We start from the raw sequence: 21,252 nt of genomic DNA, 5'->3' as shown, positions 1-21,252 counted from the left end.
AACTTTTAAAAGGCATTTAAATATCAGGTCTTAAATGCCTGGACGCTTGTAAGTTCCGAGTTATAACACACCAAAGTGGGTCCTAAGCATAAAACCAAATATTTCTGAATCTGCTCTTGTAAACCCCTAATGTAGCGGGAAAAATCCCCCTGGAAAACATTTCTTAATTTAGAGTTAACCTTTTGAAACGCCAAGGGTCTATATTGGGGGTATCCATGCTGTAATGAGTTACAGAGACCCATGCATATGACAGCAAACACATAATCAGACTTTTTTTCTATTGTAAATTGCTTATTATATATATCAGGATGATTGTTTCCTCTTATTTGTTAAACTGCATTTCTTCTCAAATCTTGATGACATGTTTTAAGGATCTTTAAGTAAAATGGCTCCATTGCCTCCAATCAGTGATTACATTCTCCAAGGACTGCTTACTGCGACTTTGCAAATTAGGGTACAGGAGATCATTTGGAAACACTTTTTATAAGCTGAGCGAGCCATGAAAGAGAAATGTCTATTCGCTGCCAAAAAGCAATACTGAAAGTATATTTGAATAGCTTTCAATCTTTGTGAAATTGATGAATGGATATTGCTTATTCACATCCTTTTTAATGTAACTATGGACGTTTAATAATTTTTATTCATCTTCGTTCCATATGCGCTCAGTACACAGAGGGGGGGGAGCACTTCCACCCATACTCCCTGAACAATGGGGGCAGGAGTATGTTCTTGCCCCGTTGTGAATCTCTAAGTTAGGTTGATTCAAAGATGTAAATGAGGGGGGGTGAACGGGACTGGGGGCTGGTGGACAGCAGGGTTCCTGTCTCCTCTCCTGCTGGGCACAGGCCTGTTGAAGTGTTAGCACGTACTGTTCACTTCAAACTTGGATGGCCTGAGGCCCCCTGGCGCCTAGAGCCACTCCATGTGCTCTTCTAACGAAATGGCCACCTCAGACGTCCTGTGTAGCTGCAGCTCCTTGCGCACCGCGGCAGCTGCTCCAGGCATTGGCAGGGTCTCTGCCGTCAGCCTCTTCAAGTATGATTGTGGGAAAGTTGTGTTTGTGAAATATAAAAATTGATAATTTTGTCTTAATTTTTTTTTATTGTGTTATAGTTCAAAGAACTTGTCACAAATTTATATACAGAAAAGACATTTCATACAAAATTATATAACCGCATTACCTCAGAATTACATCAGATTAAAAAAAAACATAAGAAGAAGCGAAGAAGAATACGAAAATACAAACTTAGATAGCACAAAAACATACAAGAAAAATCATTATCACACTTAAAAGGCACAGCAGAAATATATATCCCAATAAAGAAAATGCCACATAAATATACAAACTAATTACATCACAAACTTATTCAATGGTCATGTGTGTCAGAACCCAATTCAGGTCCACTCTCCAGGTCTAACATCATTTTAACATTCTCTTCAAATTTCCGTAGGCGTTCATTTGCCACCTTCCAGATCTGGGTAATAGCAATGACCAACCTATTACTCCTCCCTGATAGGCACCTCAGCCAGAAAATTTCACTTTCAATATAAATCTGATCATAATCAAATCTAGCAAAGTACTTGTCATAGATCGATCACAGCCCCTGACAGCAGGTGAGAACATGTCTGACTGTTTCCACTCTAGAATCATCAGCACATATTCTGCAAATCCTTCTCTCAGCAGGTACATTAGTCCAGGCTCCCCGAACCCCCAATACATAAAATCGATTGAGTCGAATATCTAAAAATATTCTGCGGTTGGCCTGAGAAGACATAAGTTTCAGATAGCTTTGGGGCTCTTTGAATATAAAAGGCATCTTAGCAAATGTGCTTAGAGAGCTCATAGTGGAGATCTTATCATGACTGGTAACCCAATCCCACTTCTCTATGACATCCTTCAGCGATTTTAATACCGCCCCTTCATCGTGATCCCATTTAGGTGACCAACCAATTTTGTCAAAAAGATGGTAATTTTTCGCCTTAAATTTATTCAGGGCCTCCATTTTACCTCCCTCCAGACCTTCCATCAGAGTACCTGGGTGGGCAAATTTGCACCATATTATTCCTTCCATCATATCCGCCCAATCAGACAAGTCGGAGAACGATGTCTCCAGAGCATATAGGAACATAGACACCAGCTCTGCTTATATATATATTGGTTATTCCCAACAGGGTAAAGCCTGCCGTCTTTTAGAGAAGGACATAACTGCTGTAAGGGTGGCCATGACTTTAGATCTTTTACTCTGTTGCACCATTGTATTCATTTTTCCTCTCTCCCCACATACCTAATGGCCCAAATACTTATAGCAGTTTACTTTTTTTATCAGGCCTAACGGGCACAGAATATTTAGTTTTTCACAGCAATTTCGGCCCACCGTCCTAAATTGAGTTTTATTAAGATTGATTTCTAGGCCATTATTCTTAGCATAATCACAAATGGCACTAGCACTATTACAGATACCACTATAGGTATTATCAAAAATAATATCATCATCTGCATAACAGATCCACCCAATTTTGTGTGAGCCTATTCTGGGGAAGGCATTCTTTTTTTCTTTGAAAATACCACCGAAAGCAGCCATAAACAAATTATATAAGGTAGGTGCCAGGGCACAACCCTGTCTTGCAGCTTTTGCTATAGAAACAGGTTCAGACAAGGTACCTCTGTTATCCAGACGGATCCTGGCCTTACTTTCATCATATATCATCATACATGCATACAAGAGATGAGGGGGCATACCTAGAGACTCAAGTTTATGCCACAACCTATTACGCTCCACCGAATCAAAGGCGGAGGAAAAATCGACAAATAGCATATACAATGGAAGCCTATCCTTATCATTGGCCTGCTCAATTAGGGTATTTACTATAAAGATATTGGGCCTCATCACGACTTTGGCGGTAACCCTTAAATCCGGCGGTAGCACTATTACTGCCGGATTTAAGGGTCCGCCAAAGCAGGACTTCGGCGGATTTCTCCCCAGCTCTGAGCTGGGGGAAATCTGCCCAAAATTCGCGCTATTACCGCCGGCGGGAAATCCGACGGCGGTATTAGCGCCAGAATTTCCCCATTGAGCCCAATGGGGAATGGGGCATCCCCGAATGGGCTCAATGGGGAATGGGGATTGACATTACCGCCGAACTCGTGATCCGGCGCTATTAGCGCCGGGGAGTTCGGCGGTAGGGCTAATACTGCCCGCGCTAATAGCGTTACTGTTACCGCCAAAGTCGTGATGAGGCCCATTGTCTTTTGTCGAGCACCCTTTGCGAAAGCCAGTTTGGGCTATGTCCAGGATTTTATGACAATCTATCCATTTAATTATATCCTGAAGAATTAAAGAGTAAAAGATTTTACTAGACACATCTGTGAGTGCCAGGAGCCTATAGCTTTCAGGTATATTACGTGGTCCACTTTTAAAGACCGGAATGATGCTAGATATCTTCCAGGAATAGGGCATCATACCTGTATCAATGATTTTTTGAAAAAGAATCCCCAAATATCAGCCCAAACTTTGGGGTTTTCTTTTATTATGATATTACAAACCCCATTGGGACCAGGTGCTCTGGAAGATTTTAGATTCTTAATTGCCCTTATAATATCCTCCCGCAAAATAGTTAAGTTGGTTATTATCTTATTTATGTTTGATCATTTATTTTCCTAATGTTAAACATTGTCTTTTAATAAACTAGATTAAAAATAAAAATACACATTTCTATGTGCTGCTTTTATGATAAAGTAATGGTGGATTTGAATGTATAGTTTTTATGTTCGTTCTTTAGTTTCTACCGTTATTTGTTTTTTTTTCTCTTTTAAATTTGTCTTGCTTTGACTTTCTACATTTCTCTTTATTTATATTCTTTCTAGCCAGTCTCCTTTGCCAAAGGCGTGGCCTATCATAGTCTTCACTTGGAAAGCCCCATATCGCAACAGGCCAGGTGGACATTGCTCTTCCGTTAGACACTGGACCAGACAGCATTGATTGTGCACAGTGGGCTACGTCTCACTGGCACCGCACATCTCCTTTATGCCAGTTGACAGGTGGAAAATGTGGCCTGGAGCATGCACACCAGTACTTGCCACTGTGCCCACCTCTTTCCTCGTAGAACAGAGCACAGGCTGCCCGGCTCTTCACCACAGTCCTGACTTGCGCTGCACCTGCCCCCGGGTGGCACTGATCTTTTGTCCTCAGCCTTGACTACCCTCGAAGGCAGCACCCAAACAACTTCCCGGAAGTAGGAGGTCACACTGCAACCTGCACTGCACTATCTGCCATCTAAGCTTCCAGGAACATGTGCAAGATAGGCCACAGGAGCCCAGAAAAAAACCCCATGTAGTTCGGTGTTGGGGCATGTTGACCCATTCATGGTCTTGTGAAAGCCCCAGGGTGCCAGTCTGCCAATGCAGCCCCCTGAGCACCAGATGTACCTTCCTTGCTAGTTTACTCTGGCTGCCAACAGTCATTTTTTATAATTATTCGGGATGTCTCACTTTGCTCACTCCAGCCTCACAGGAGTTGTTGGAATGTACCACTGATGATCCTCCACGAAACAAGGCCCCTGAAGAACAAAATGTTAGCTCAACCATTAATATACAATCAAAGGTTCAGAACATTATTGCAGTTTGTGACAGGTTATTTCCTGATACCATGCAATGAATGCCAGAGAGCAACCCCATCCTCTGGGGGCTCTATTTAAGCCAGGGGTTACATAAGGACAACCAATGCCACATTAAATGTGCATAGTGGCTTGTCTGGTTTGAGCATCACTACTTGCAATATTATCCCCTCCTTCTGACTCTAGGGTTCCACCACTGCCTCCTACTACTACCTCTCCATAACTTGATCCTGATAGTATCCCCTCCTCCTGGGCCTCCTTCTGATGTTCACATATCATCCCTTAACTCTCACCACTTTCCCCTGACTGTTCTTCTATGTTATGACTGCCTCCTTAAGCTTCCTACTTCACACCACCTACTTCTGATCACTCTTGCCTACTGATCTTGCTACATCCTCTCTCTCACCCTCTTAGTTCATAACCCCTTCTCCATCTCTCCAGTGCCGCCACCTCTCCAACTTCTTCCATCTTTATCTCCTCTGGCCTCATTCTCCTTGACTTCTCCTCTGCTTTTGATACAGTAAACCACAACACCCTGATCGCCCGTCTTTGTGACACTCTGGGCATCACAGATTAGGCCCTGGCGTGGCTTCAATCCTTTCTCTCTGACCGTCCTTCCCAGGTGGAACTTGGTCCTCTCTCTCTGCTATTACTCGCTCTACTTGTGGTGTCCCCAGGGATATAATCTATCCCCCTGGTTTTTCAATGTCTACATCTCACTTTTGGCCCACAAGATCTCTGCCTTCACCTCCAACTTTCAGTGTTATTTGGATGGCACACGGCTCTCTTTCAGGCTACCCTTGGCCTCTTCCTCCTCCTCGCTCATTCCTGACTGTCCGCAATTCAGTCCTGGTGTGCTGTCAGCAATCTCTGTCTTAATGCCAGCAAGACAGAGATCGTCCTCATTGGGACCCCAGCTCCCACTTTACCACTCTCACTCTGGCCAGCCTCCCTTGGTCCTGCACTCCCTCCCACCAGTGAGGCAAAAAATCTGGGGGTCATCTTCGACTCTACTCTCGCCTTCTCTTCCCAAATCTCGAACATGTCCAAAAAGTCTCACTACCAGCTGCACTACCTCAGAGGTATCATACCTTGTCTCACCTTCCCCCAGACTCTCACTGTCTCCAGACCCCTGGTTCTCTCCAGACTGGATTACTGCAACAGTCTCTTTCTCAATCTTCCTACTTCTACTCTCTGACCTCTTCAACTTATCCAGAACAGAACCGCAGGACTTATCATTGGCCTCAAGCCCAGGGACCGCATCTCTCTGGCGCTAAAATCACTCCACTGGCTCCCCGTGTCTGCAAGGATCAAGTTCAAGTCCCTTTGCATGGTCCACAAGGCTTTCTGGAGCCGGGGCCCTACTATCTACAACGCACTCTTCCCAAATACTCTCCTTCTAGAGCCCTCCGCTCGGCCTCCTCCAACTCTCTGCGGGTGAGCCATTTCGCCAAACAGAGATTTAAGGGTAGATTCTTATCCTCTGCAGGTGCCACCCTCTGGAACAGCCTACCTACCTCTCTCCGTCTTGAGCTGGACCTCCTTAAGTTCTGGAAACTCCTCAAGACCTACCTCTTCCTCTTTCTCTCTCCCCTGCTAACTTCCTTTCTCTTCACTACTTTCCCTCCTTCCTTCTCTTCCCCAACCTGCTTAGTTAGCTAACTGGCCGCCTGGTGCACCTCCAGAGCCTCACAGGTCCCAAGCTCCCCCACCAGTCCTGCACCTGCCTCCGGGCTTCTGCACTCTGCTTGGCACTACTGAAATATGCTCCATGTGAGGGGCAAAGCACTTCCTGTTCTGCGCACTTGCACAACCTTGACCCTGAATGTTCTAGGCCGTGCATGTCTGTCTGTCCGTGCCTCCCTCTGCCGCCTCTCCCCAGTTTGGTCGTGCTTGAAATACTCATACATAGGCACACTGGATGACGAACCACCAAGCAATCTGAAATGTCGCCAGGCTAGTACTGTAGTTTATTGTTCTGTATGTCCCTCTCCCCCCCTCACTCTTTGCCAAACACTTCACTAGTAGATTTGCCTCTGGCCTAGTCTGCTAGCTATTGCTGATAGATCATTCGGAATCTTCAAGGCCTAAAAAATGAAGACTGTATTCCCTTGTTCGATTCCTGCCTTGAAGCACTTTGAAGCACTTCACTTGTGTATAAGCTCTTTACATATAAACAAATACAATTACAGCTCTCTAGCCTCTGCTCCTTCCACCTCTTTTCAGACTCCAGCCTTCTCCAAATGCAAACAACCTGCTCCTGCCACTCAACCTGGCAAAATGGTGCTGGGAGTTTTATACTATGATCCCTCCTCACCATGCGTGGGTCTTTTAGCGACGGTCTGTACCTGTTCTTTTTAAGTACATGAGGAATGAAATGGTTGTTCTTAAGTGTCCCAGGGACTACTTTGATCTTGGGGTGTAGCCCATTCTATAACTAGCCCGCCCACCACCATGGGATCCAGTAATTTGTCTATGACCCTCCCTGTGCTGCTTGTTCTGTGTTAAGATTGTATGGTTTACTAGCATGTTTATTCAATACTGGATACACATTGGGTAAGCTGCATACACTCTTTGGTTTATTGGTCAGTCTGTGTGCTTGAGGAAATTGCAACACTGCATCATCGGCATAGAAACCCTCTACCATGAGACAATGCTTCTGTAACTTTGATTTTCCTCTGATCCAATACCCACTCAGAAAGCCAGTGGCTTGCAATACTGTAGCCACTGGACTCCATGGTTCATCAAATGGTCCTTTAAAATGTTTAAATGGCTTTAATGATGTTTCCAAGTTTTAACAATGGTGCAATACACACCACCAGTCTCTAGTGAATGAAAATGTTTTCTTTTAAATGGAATGGTACCCTTTCCTGTATTGGAGTTAAATGTTTGTTTAAAGAGAGCTGCAGGCACTTTCAATTGTGGAAGGGTGCCTTATCAATTTCCTGCAGGGTATCACCAGGGTCACGGGCAGTAGTAGGGCTAGAAAAGACCAAGATGGTGGAACCCCACTTTCAGCCAGTCTCTAGCCTCTGGCTACACTAACTGTGCCCCCTTCTCATGTCTGTTGACGTCAAAGGGACTATAGTGGTCAGCACCCTACTGTGAGCATGGCTTTGTTATGTCAAACCTGCTCACCAATCTGACATTAGTATAATATCAAATTATGTAGCTGTATAATTGTGTGAGCCTAGTAGCTACGATGGCACACAATAGATGGCATAGAGAAAGAGCAAAACCCAAAACACCTGTACTGGCAACTTGGGGGTGGGGGAGGAGGAGAAAACGCACCAGGGTGTGCTAAATGCTGAAGTTAAACTAGAGCATGCAAACATATGAGGAAGGTAGTCGAGAGGAATTTTGGGGATCACATTCTGTTTAAGGGAAATCAAGAAACAAGAAAGAAGTGTTTGTGATAGACTTATCATAAGGCACATACTTAAATTCCTGAAGACAACCAAGTAGAGGGAATCTATTCACTGTATTTGAGTTTTAATTAGACTACTATGCCACAGGATGGAAAAGTTTGTGGATAGGTGTCTGGGTCTGGGAATGATATTTAACAGAACAATAATAAGAAATATACAATTGTATCACTGGGTGAATCGTTCATAACAGAAATAACGTGTGTAACATAAAAATATGTAAATGGTATAAGCATGAGCTGTACTATATATGGCAAGTATCATAGGACCATACACTTGTGCCTACCTTGACTGATTATGGTGTTTCCTTGATCAAGAACGTCTTTTTTCAGAGGAAGATTGCAGAGGCCCTGTGTCCACTAAACAACCCTTGGCCACGATGACATAGGGTTCAGCACTGTCCCTGGACTAGCAAGTGAAGGGTCACACGTGCCTACGGATTGAAGAGAGTCATGTGATGCTGATGCTACTGCAGCTACATATGTAAAAGGACCCTGGCTGAGTGTCCTGTCAAAATTGCATTTGTTCAATGGATCCGGGTCATGCACTACTCTCACTACAGCACATGTAAGTGATGCATGTGGCTGAAAGTAAGGACACCAGCTCCTAGACCTGCAGGATAGCCGTGGGCTGCACCCAAAATCTGGTAGTAGGAGTCTGGGTAGAAACTTCCTCCCACAGCAAGAGAAGGGTTACTCTTGCTAACGGGTCATTAATCAAATGATCTGCGATGGAGAATGAAGGGAACCTGCCAGTGTTCGGAGCTGCCCGTTACTTGAGGGGTAACAATCAGTGCTGGGAATGGGCTGCAACAAGACGGAACAGCGCTATGGCAAAAAGCACCTTGCCGGAGCACCGTTCCGTCCCCCAGAAACAGGGGTTGTGGGAATGACAGTACCAGATCCTGCGAGACAACGATCTGCTTGTCGCTCCCACAGAAAGCTACCCACCAGCTCTGAAGCTGCATTATCGCACACAAGAGTAACCCACTCTTCAATGAGCTTTAGAAACTCATGCAGACCCTACCACATACTTCAATTGCCTTTCATGGGGATACCTATTGATTTGAAACATTCATGACGGCTGATCCTACCTGCTCATTGGGAAAGGACATTTTGAAGAAAAAGAAAGGAAGGAACAGGGAGGAATTTGCATTGAAAGAGGGCAGAAGAAACCTTACACAATTATGCAAAACAATCAGTTTCCACCAAATACTGAAACAGAGGCTCTCAATAACCTGCCCCCTACCCTAACACTACCCATAGCAGTGAAATGCATTCTCCACAAGTTTAAAGTTCCTTCATGCATTGATCCTCAAAATGTTAGATCAACACTCATTCCCTCTGCAAAGTCCAAGCTGTGTCCCAAATGCTGCATTCTGAAGTGGTTGCAGCACGTCCAGCAGCTCAAGATGTGTTTGTTGCTGGGGTTTCTTCTGGGGGTGGAGGCTCAATTCACTGACAGAGAAAGTTGAATTCCATCCCCATCTACCAGAGTCAGGAGGCAGACAGTGGGAAATCCCAGAAGCGGCCATGGCGTGCACCCGGAGAGCGAGATCATCTACAGGTTTTGTCATTGGGGCGGTGCCGGTCTTGTGGGGGCTGCCCCTTGCTAGGGGAACGAGGCTCAGAGCCTACAGCTGCTGACGAAGAGCACTGGATATGGGCTTCAGATGCATGAAATTACAAAGATCTCCACAGGTGCACTCCCCCATCTCATATTGCCGGCAGCAAGACTCTGTGAAGTCTGTCACGGTTGACAACTCTGCATGAATAGCTTGCCCGTTGAACCAGCGGTTGTTGAGTTCAGTCAAAGCTCGCTCCGCATGCTCTACACGCCAAAACCTGATGCAAACGTTTCCCACGAGGTGATCATCCAGGTTATCACAGATATTCATTTCTTCAATTTCACCATACATTGCCTGCACCTCAGTAAACACTGCCTCAAAGAAGCTATCATAGTGCTCTTGCACCTCTATGTCACTCACATGACCTAAGTGGGTGCCATCAGCGGTTTGAGCTGTATTCTGAGGGTTTCAATATAGGTTCAACAACACAATAGTCTGACTGAAAGTTTGTTTGTTGTGAAGTCGAGAGCATCCTTCTCCATGGTGCCAGGCTCCAATCTTGAAGTAGAAGGAACAGTTAACCTTGGCTTTCTCTGTGCCGAAGATGGAGGCCAAATATTACAGCATGTTCCTAGTGCCGCTCAGCGCCGCCTTCAATGAGCTTTCAGAAGACTCAGCACTGGGCTCCGCATACAGAAATTGCCAAAGCCTCAAATACAGTGTTGCAGCTGTCTTCTTCTTCTTCTTCTTAATTATCGGGTGCGTGGGCGGACCCACGCAGGCGCTTCCCCATCCTAAAGGATGGTGTGCAGCAGACCCACCAATCAATACTTGTCTCACATAAACTCACAACTCCTCCCACGGCCCCGTCTGCCTCACAAAATCCAACATCACACTGTTCCTCCTCCTGCCTCTCACCCCGTCACCTCCCAGCAAAGCCTTCCCACTCAGCTCAGCCACACCCAGCGCAGATAACCGAACCCTCATCAATTCTCTCTCCTCAACATGTCTCTCACATCTAAGCAGAAAATGTCCTACAGTCTCAGGCTCCCCACACACCGCACAATCCCTCGTCTCATGCTTCCCCACTCGATACAGACAGTCATTCAGCCCCACATGCCCTATCCTTAATCGATTCAGCATCACCTCCTCCCCCTCCTCCATTCCAGACTCCCCGCAACCACCTTCACCGACACTTTCCCACGAACACCAAACATCCACCTGCCCTTCACCCCACTCACCCACCTCTCCTGCCACTCATCCATGACCCGTCTCACCACCACAGCCTTCACCTCATCCACACTCAAAGGCAGCCTCACATCAACCGCTCCCCTTCTCATACCCTCACCCACCGCCAGATCCACCAACTCATTACCCAAAATGTCACTGTGCAGCTGTCCAAACTGATATATATGTCCTGCAATTTACAGTCATCTCTTTATTTGCGTGAATATTGTGACCAATCAAAACAGAAGAGTCCATTATTCGCTTTAAAGGGTTTCCTACTGAATTACTATAAGACATGTTTAACATTTAAAATTGTGGACATTATTATGTCCCCATAATGCTCTTTGATTTTATGCAAATCACCAGGATTGGGTTCTATGGAGAAAAACGGTGTTGCGCAACATGGCGGGGGTCCCGCCCCCCTCCTTCCCACAGCCCGCCCCTCCAATGAGGTGACAGTTCCCCCCAGTACATATTTTCCATTCCAACACTGTCACAATGACCACTTTTCCATAATCCTACCGATCCCCACTGAAAGCTTATAAAAGTGTAGACTGTAATATGTCAACATTGGTGCAAGAAGCGCACTCTCCTCCTCGTCGCATCTACTTATGAGAAAAAATGCAAATGTGTTTGCCCATAATAGTGATTATAAAATTAATCAAATGATTTAAGTTTTACAACCATTCAAGGGCAGGCAACTTGCTCTCTTGCCTAGCCTATTCCTGCACTCAGGGAAGGCAAATGGAGTGTGCAGAGCTGTAACTTTTGTAGGCAGGAAACAATCTTTATCAGTTAACATTCGTAACAGTCAGTCTAGTGTTTAATTGTTCCATGGGAGGAGGCGATGCATATACATGTTGAACAGCCAGGGGACATAGGGGCAATACGGACAACAAGCAAGTAGAGGAAGGGGGTCCAGATTGTCCCGACAATCCGCCACGCCAACTGGGGTGCCAGGCAGCTATAATTTCAGATAGTACTGTGCCTTATACACTCCTGACTTGCGTATGCTTTCAAAATTCAAAGAAATTCCATAAATGGGCGTGCAGTGTTGGCGGCTAGTGAAGGGAAGCTGGATGTATTTTCAACTACAAAAAGTATTTACTGGCTTAAACACAGCTGTAAACAGGTTTAGAGAGCTGTATTTAAAATATTTTTTAATGTAAGTCGGCTGTTGTGTCTTCCGTCCCTTATGTGACTCAAACGTCAGATTAGTGAGGTTTGCTCCCCGATAATAGAATCTGATCCCACTCATCAAATGTGGCATAGAGTTCACACGAGCCATGTGATGGGTACATACGTCAATTTTTAAGTAAATCGATGGCCCTAGTCCAGTGGTTTAGCTGAATGTACCTTGCAAAATACATCATTTAGGCAAATGAAAACCTTTTGTCTTGAGGAACCAAAGAAATGCAAATGAGGCCACGCCCACCCACTTGCATGCAGCAAAGTGGTGCGAGCCAACTGCTACTTATGTGTCAGTCAACCCAGCGACTTCACCTCATTGCAATAGAACACTCCAAGGAAGTTTGATGTGTTGGCGCTTGGATCCACTCCACTCATTGATCGGATCAAGTATTTTATATTTTATTTTATATTAGAAACACGTTCCCAAGAACAAAATCACGCCACTTTGAAATGGAAGCAGAAAGGGATTTGTTGAACGGTGATTTGAAAGCACTTGCGGTTTCACAGATGATAATCAAGAAAAAACGATGGTGAAAACTACTGCAAAAACAGAATCTTTGGTAAAAACGAACAACCTCCAGATACCTTGGATATGCTTGTAATTGTCTACACCTCAAAGGGACTGAATCAAAAACACTGTAGTTACATCTTGCCGTCAGTCTTGTGTATGAGTCACGTCACCACGCATGCACGATGTAACGCACTGTAATAAAGAGCCCGGAAAGGCACGGTCAGTTCCGCACCAACCGTCATACTGTGTGGACACATCTTGATTTGACGGCGCCACGGCCCCAAGGCCCATAAATGGTGCACCGTAGCACCCTCCCACCACGGGGAGCGTCAGTTGAAATCTAACATTGGCGAAGAGGGCACAATATGAACGCTCAAAGTTTTGAACCACGCTGTGCAGGGCAGCGGCAAGCAACATAAGTGCACCATCCAGACTCATGAGGACCTACATGGACCCAACTATGCAACACACATGACCTGCCACGAGAGAAGACAACTGAATCCACTACAGCAACTGTTTAGCAGGTGGGAGGGTCGCCCCAGCTACCACTAGGCCACAAGGCAACAGGGAATACAGAGGTAAAAGATGGCAGAAGGCACTTCCATGCCCAGACCAGGCACCCCGCAAGAATAGCGGCATCACTCACCTCACCTGCAACAGCACGCAGTCAAGGTAGCAACACAGCAGCATTGGGCCTGTTAGACTCTTACACAGACCCTTCACTGGTTGGGCCTAGATGATGAACTGAACACAAAAATTTGAGACTGTAAAGATGTAACCACGCCGAGAAAAATTAGGTCTTAACCTCTTACTGAATGTGGGGGATGATGTGCTGCTTAGCTGTGCGAGATGGTACAGATGTATACCGTTCTGCAAAGGATGCACTAACAGCACACTTCATGCCACAGCTGGACTCTGACTATGAGACATTCAATTTCTGCACCACAGTCCAGACAGAGGATGAGCCCCTCGATTGGTACCACACCAGATTCTGGTGGTTGGGCCTAACCTTTGAGTTTTGAGACATGGAAAAAGAGACCAGACGCCAGATCATTAATGGCATGAACTCTGAAAAACCGTGATGCATAGTTCTGAGGCATCCCCCTCGCAGGAATACTGGAGTACGGATCCCTGAGGGAACTATTGCATGTCAAAGCAGCTCACATGGGCACTCATTTACAAAAATGACAACTTGCCCCACCATCTACAGTGGCACAAATCTCGAACCGCCCAGTGTCCAGGGAGGAAAACAGCGAACCTCACACAGCCCTGAGATGGCAACCAAGAACACCCAGGAAGAAGAAGCAGGCGGACACCTGCCTTGTTGCGACTGGGGACAACTCCTCCACTGACGAATCTGGGGACAAACACGACGGGGTGGCAGCAGCAGTGGAGTCCGGACGAACCTGGAGAAAGGGCAAAATCCACCTCATCTCGGCCCTGTAACAAGTTAACAGAACACGGAAGAAGAGGAGACCCAGGTCGTAGGACAGTTCAGGACCACGCTTAGCAGAGGAGACAAGGAGATCAAATCCAAAGTATATGTTGTCAACATGAGCAAAGAATGCCTACTCAGTTGGGAGTTGGCAGAAGAGCTGGATCTGATAACGTGCATCTGTGACATTACAGATTCGAATGAAATCAGTGATCTACTAATAAAACGTCCCGGTCTCTTACGGGGCATAGGTTGCCTAAAAGGAAAGCTGCTCAAACTACACATTTATCCAACAGTGCATCCGAGAGCCGTAGAACACAGGAGGACGCCGTTCCACATGCAGGAGCTAGTTGCCAAGGAGCTACGAGAACTTGAAGAGGCAGGCATTATATAACCTATGTCAGGCCCAATGCCATGGGTATCACCTATGGTGGTTAGAAGGAAAAAGAAACTACCGGGCAAAGTGCTGATATGCATCGACATGCACCTGCCGAATGCGGCCATAATAGGAGAACCGCTCATCACCCCGACATTGGACAAGATTGTAACAGACCTCTCAGGATCCCGGTCGTTCTCCAAACTGGACCTCAATGCTGGATACCACCAGTTGAAATTGCACCGTGATTCCAGATACATCACGACATTCTCAACACACCTTGGCCTCAGAAGATACCAGAGGCTGAGTTTCGGCATAATCCCCACAGGGAAAGTTTTTCAGCAAGCAATCCATGAGGTCATTCAAGATATACCAGGAGTGCTAAATGTCAGTGATGACATCTTTGTACACTCCAGCAGCAGAGAAGAACACCTGGACACACTGGAAATTGTACTCGATAGGCTGGAGACTGCAGGGCTCACCATTCACAAAGGGAAGTGCGAGTTCCTGAAGTAGGAGATCACTTTCTTTGGCTACGTGTTCAGCAACAAAGCGGCGGTGGTTGACCCCACTCAAGGTCACAGATGACAAGGGAGCAACGCCACCCACTATGCCTACCGAGGTGTGCAGCTTCCTAGGGATGGTGACCTACAGTGGCAGATTCATACCGAACTTGGCCACAATATCGGAACCCCTGAGGGAGTTGACCAAATCGAGCACCAAGTGGGAATGGAACACATGGTGCCAAGAAGCTTTACAACACATTAAAGAGTCACTATCAGCAGATACCACCATGACATACTATGACGCCACACTACAGACAGAGATATATGTGGATGCCAGCCCTGTTGGACTGGGAGAAATCCTGGTACAACCGTTGAACACGGGAGAAATATAGCCAATTGCTTACGTGTCACGCGGCCAGACACCAACAGAACAGAGATATTCACACATGAAGAAGGAAGCCATTGCAGTGTTACGGGGTTGCAGACATTTCCACCTTTACATCTATGGGCAGAAGTTCAAAGCGTACAATGACAACAAGCCACTACTGCCAATATTCACAGGATCATCACCTCACCCACTGGCCAGGATTGGCAAATGTCTCCTACATCTCCAGCAGTATGAGTTTGACCTTGCATACCAAGTGGGAGCAGACACCCCAGCAGATTTCCTATCAAGGCACCTGAGGGCCGCAACACCAGTTGAGGTCAAGGAATCCAGAGAGACAGAAGAACACATTTGCCAAATTGTCAGTACCATGAAACCCAGAGTCGTCAGCTTCACACACATTCTAGAAGCCACCCATGCTGCGACTTTATAAAAAATGTAATATTTGCAGGCAAATGGAAAACATTCCTTCGAAATGTTCACAATCGCACGGAAGCTGCCAGAAACATCTTGACAGGGACGTTTGCGGTTCGCCAGAAGCTCTCCATCACAAGTTAGGGGTTGATTCTAAAAGGCACACGCATCCTCATCCCTACCAGATAACAGAATCAAATAATTACCTTGGCACATGAGAGACATCAAGGAATGGTGAGAACTAAAGCCAGGATACGACACAGGGTGTGGTTCCCCCAAATAGACGCAAAGGTAGAGTGTGTCATCGAATCATGCCATCCCTGCCAAGTGACCAGTGCGACCCTGAGGCCGAAGCCAATTCAATCCGCGAAAATGGGCTCAGCGCGATGGGAAGCGATCAACATCAACTTCTGCACAGTGCAGGAAGGAACATACCTGGTGGTCCCCTTAGACGACTACTCACGATACCCCGAAGTGGAAATCATACAGTCAAGGGAGGCAGAGGCGGTGATACAAGCTCTGGAAAAGATGTTTGCTACATCTGCCATAGCCACATTACTCCAAGGTGGCCACAAGCAAATGGTGACACCAAACGGTCCATGGGGACCATAAACATTGTGTTACACATAGCAAAAGCCCAGAACAGCCTGTGGAGGTTAGAACTATACTGGTTTTTGCAAAACTACCAGGTGATCCCGCATAGCTCCACAGACATGCCCCTGGCAGATCTCATGAATTGAACAATGCTCAACTCTTCAAAACTGTCACCCCAGCAGGTCAGTGAAGAAACTAGACAAGGAGCGCACTCACTCCAGGCGGGTGGCAGCCAACGAGCGCATGAGGACCCAGCGACGTACAAGGAAATGAAGACACAATGTGGGGGACAAGGTATTGGTGCTGAGGAACGCAACAAAAGCCAAGCTATCAACCCACTATGACCCTGCACCATGGAGGGTGATCAGGAGAGAAGGGACGATGATAACAGCCAGCAGAGGACAGGAGGCCATCACGAGAGACGCATTGTGGTTTAATCGTGTCCCAGAAGAGATGTGGACAGAAGATCAGAACCAGGCAGAGATGGAGAGGGAAGAGGTACACACCTCCATGATGCGACACCAGAGGGTGAGGGGGATACAGCACGGGCCCTGAACCCATTGACCCAACAAAGGAAGTGGCCCCCAGTCCGCAGGGCGAGCGTGACGAGAATGAAGACGCAGAAGCGGCGCCACGGCAACGATACAGAGGATACAACCTGAGGGTGGCCCGCAGCTCCCGGGAAAGCTGAGAGACTATGTGTGCTAATATTGTATTTATTAAGTTTATTATTATTAAGTTTATATATAGTGCTAATATGAACTCGAGCTTATCAGAGGTGTAAAGTAATTTGTAAGATCTGCAAGTGTTTATGTATTTCGTCATTATGGAAAAAGAGGGATGTTGTGTATGCATCACGTCACCACGCATGTGGGACGTGAGGTAAAAAAGAGCCAGAAGGCACAGGTAGTTCCGCGCCAAACCTCATACTGTGTGGACACGTCTTGATTTGCCGGCGCCATGGCCTCCTTGCCCATACATGGCGCACTGGAGCTCCCTCTCACCACAGGGAGCTCGAGACGATTTCTAACGGTCAGTTAGAAGCCCCAATGTCTTTCTAGATCACTCTGGTCACTTAGTAAAATGTATTGTCCTCTATCTAGCGTTAGCGATTGGCCATGCTGTAACCATCTGTACTCTTTTGTGAAAACAACAAAAACATCTTTAAAGATAACTTTTCTATTTCGTTTTCACATTTGTCCTGAAAATGGCACTTCGGTGGAAAGTTAAGCGCACCAACGTAAAAAATCCTCATTTCACATTAATTTTCTGAAGCAGATCCAGTGTCTATACTTCTGTTCTTATCCTGAAGAAAAATCAACTGCAGTATCTACACCTTCCCTTAAGATCTATAATACAGACACGTCTCCTGGTCCCTAACACAAATGATTAGCACCGATTGGAGGGCCATAGGACCCAAATCTCAAAATAACAATACTATTTTATCACTGCTTTCAAAATCTTTCATATATGGCAGCGATTTGCATCATACGATTATATCACTTGTCATTTTTTGGCTCAATCCTATTTAACAGTTTTTTCTAGTTATCGATCATTAACGTTTGACAAAATGATGGAATCTTACCTCAAAGAAGAGGAACTGCGTTACTTGCATAAGATGTTACAATCCCTAGTATTCCGATTTAGGCCTCTGGCACTGACTATGCAGTGCTTTAAGTGGGGTAAGAAATTGAGGGCGCGGCTTCCATGGTGGGCGTGGCTTGAAAAGTAAACAAACCATATTAAGGTAAGCAAACAAATATATAAATGTATGTAAGCAGTTATATATTTGTGTGTGCACCTTACTATGGTTTGTGTACTTTTCAAGCCATCTTTTAGAACATAGAAATATTTTATAAAAGATGGTTGAAAAGTACACAATTCAAGCATCTTTTATAAGGCTTTTGCCACCGGACAAAGACGCCTCAGGCTCAGTGATCTGTGCTCTGCAGAGCAGACTAGATCACTGAGTGGCGAGCCAGAGGCGCCTTTGACCCTCTGCGAACCTGGGGGCTCCGTGATGTATTGATCTAATCTGCAGATTATATCACAGAGCCCTCAGGTTCTCTAAGGAGCAAAGCCGCCTCAGTGACCTGAAGAGAAGGTGGGGAAACAAAGGGACCGTAACTGCCTCTCTTGACCCCTTCCAAAGTTACAGTGACTGACCTAAGTGCCAGCCAGCCATAGTGTCGCTGAAACTGCAACTTCAACTTTGAGGGACGCTGTGGATGGCTGGCACTTCTGTCAGTCATAGCTGCCTCACTTGAAAATGGCAAGTCCATTTCCCGTCGCAGCTGCGGCCGTGGTAGGATAATGTGCCCCGCCATGGCGTCGTGGGACCGGGGGGCCCCAGCTCAGCCCCAATTATTGGAGCACTGCGACTATGGTAGGTGATGGGAAGGGCCCTAGGGAAGTGGTCCAACATGTTGCTGAAATTTACTCGACTGACAACCTTGCCACTAACCAGTCTGTGGCACAAGGTTTACTGCCCTGCAGGAGTACAGGCAGGGCTCAAGTCAAGGGACCACGTGGCTGGACGGTGAATCAAACCCTGGCCTTGCCCTCTGAAATTAAACACTTAACCGCAAGGCCATGGCAATGGATAGAAGTAAAGCTGCAAACTGTCTCATATTGACATCTTTCTATACGGACATGTTTTGTTACAGGTTCTCAGATTTAAAAGGTGAGTGCATTTTATATGTAAGTAGCAATGCAATATGAAAACCTGTTCTCTCAGAAAATGCTTTTTTGCCATGTGCGCTTTTTTCTTTTGAGAAAGACGAGCCTGAATGAACTTTGCATAATTCACAGTAACGGCCCGCAACGTCACTTCCAAATGCTTGCCATTGAGCCCAGAGTAGTGGCTAAACTGCCTACTCAGACCACACTCTACTACAAGCCAACAGTGATCCGAATTATAAAGGTGAAACAGACACAGTGAAGAGACATAGGGGCTCATTAAGAGTTTGCCAGTATACAGTATATAAGTGGCCGTAATTCCAGTTACCAGCACTTTTACCGTTCAGGTGAAGTACAACTTGGCAGCGATACCGTTGCTGGTATTTCCAGAGCCTGAAATACTGGTACCGGTAAAACCAGCAACGGAACATCCACCAGCGGCGCAACCAGTGCTGGTATTACCGGCACAACAATATTACTGGCTGATTATGAGTCGGGACATGGCGGTAACACTGCCGTTTATCACTGGTAATACAAGGCAGCGATACCTACACAAGAAAGCAGGCGGTACATACATACAGGTGATGGAAATGAGGCCACAGGTGCACCCAATACACCCAGGAAGAGAACAAAAAGGCCACACCTTCCCCGAACACACTTCCCTGCACCACCATAACATTATAGGCGTATTTGTAAAGCACACGTTCACCCCCGAAGGTGCATCTTGGTGCCAATAACAGATGTTTATTGTTACCCAACTTAATGATTCTCATTTTATCAACCTCGGAAGGATGAAGGGCTGAGTGGACCTGCCAGGATTCAAACCTGTGACCATGAGGTCAAACACAGACCCCTGTAGTGGATGCATTATCCCACTTTGCTACAGACCATGCTGCCACTAATCACAGTTAACATTGACATACAGCTGCTCCAGGCCAACATGGAGCTACAGGGCTTGGGGTACCACCAGGGGGAACAAGTGGCAGTGAAGAGGAGGAGAATGAGGAGGATTGTGAGGAGGAGACACCATGCAAGACATGTGCCCAGATCCTGTGAAAGGGCTACACCATGGACCCTCACTGACAAGCAGATCCTTGCCCTTGCCGTCTCAACAGGGAGACCATTGCAGACCTCCTCAACGAGATCCAGGATGACATAGGGAGCAGGATCGGCATCAGGACAGCCATACCACCGCTGGTGTCTGTCCTGCACTTCCTTGGCACAGGCACGTTTCAGCACACTGTGATCCAGCTGCTTGGCATTTCGCAGCCTGCATTCTCCAGAGTGCTGGGTCAGCAAATTGCACTCCCCACCACCCTGCTAAAGGTGTACGCCAGGAAGCAACATGTTATGCCATTGCACGCATGCCCAGTGCGGTCGGAGCCCTGGATTGCACACATGTAGGTCTGATGGCACTTCAGGCCTCGGAGGAAGTCTACAGGCTGTTCCATTCGCTTAATGGCCAGGTCACTTGTGATGCAGACCTCATGATCACCCATTGCTTTGCCCAGTTCCCAGGATCAACCCGTTATGCCATGGTCCTGCGGAACAGCACGCTACCAGTATACATGGAGGGGCATAGAGGCCAATGGACCTGAGCATTGTTTGAGTACATGTTCCATCAACCTAACCTTATACAAGTGCCATGCAATTTATTTATTTATTTAGATTTGTAAAGTGCACGGACAGCCCAAGGGCATCGAGGCGCTGTTGCATGAAATTGTCTTAATTACAGGAGGGTTACTTAGCTCATGCTTACAGTGAGCGTGAGCTAAGTAACCCTCCAGTCACGTCATGTGGGGGGGAGGTTACGCAGACAGAGATTTCATGCCCAACAAGGTCCCATATATACAGGACCCACACGCACACCCAACTCACCGAAGACATGACTCACTACGCAGTAGTGAACAGCCAAGCCATGCTTCCCTAACAGGTCAGCCACATACACTAGACTACACGTACCAGAATGCAATATCACTGATCTCACTACATGCATGTTCTGCAAAGGTGGGGGGCTGGTCCATCTAGGGGTGTCTAAAGTATGTCCAGGGGGTGCCCCAAGAGCCGTGGAAGTGTGAAGATAACAGCTGACAAAAAACCCAATGACCAAGATTACCGTCCATCCAACGTCAAACCACACATTACAAAATAAGGAGAGTAGTTGGTACTAGGGCAACCTGGAAGTCTGAACAGCTTGCCTGCCCAGCCACAGGCAACCTTGGCGCAAGCTGAGGGGGATGAGGAACGACCAGGGGTAGGGACAATCAACACAAATTGAGCCCATGGGGTGTCCGTCATATCAAGGCCTGAAGAACACTGCCATGCATG

The 21,252-nt window shown here is 46.5% G+C and overlaps 1 protein-coding gene and 1 pseudogene across 2 annotated transcripts in view; both read right to left on the bottom strand.

Annotated features, from left to right (window-relative positions):
* Nucleotides 1-21,252, bottom strand: part of OMA1 (OMA1 zinc metallopeptidase) — an 821,003-nt gene that overhangs the window by 62,629 nt on the left and 737,122 nt on the right. The gene's annotated exons all lie outside the window — the stretch shown is intronic.
* LOC138522197 (splicing factor U2AF 26 kDa subunit pseudogene) lies at nt 9,673-10,233 on the bottom strand (annotated as a pseudogene).

Source organism: Ambystoma mexicanum, chromosome 1q (assembly GCF_040938575.1).
Source record: "Ambystoma mexicanum isolate Mex_15411 chromosome 1q, UKY_AmexF1_1, whole genome shotgun sequence".
In the NCBI taxonomy this organism is placed as follows: domain Eukaryota; kingdom Metazoa; phylum Chordata; class Amphibia; order Caudata; family Ambystomatidae; genus Ambystoma; species Ambystoma mexicanum.
This window is presented reverse-complemented; position numbering and strand designations above follow the sequence as displayed.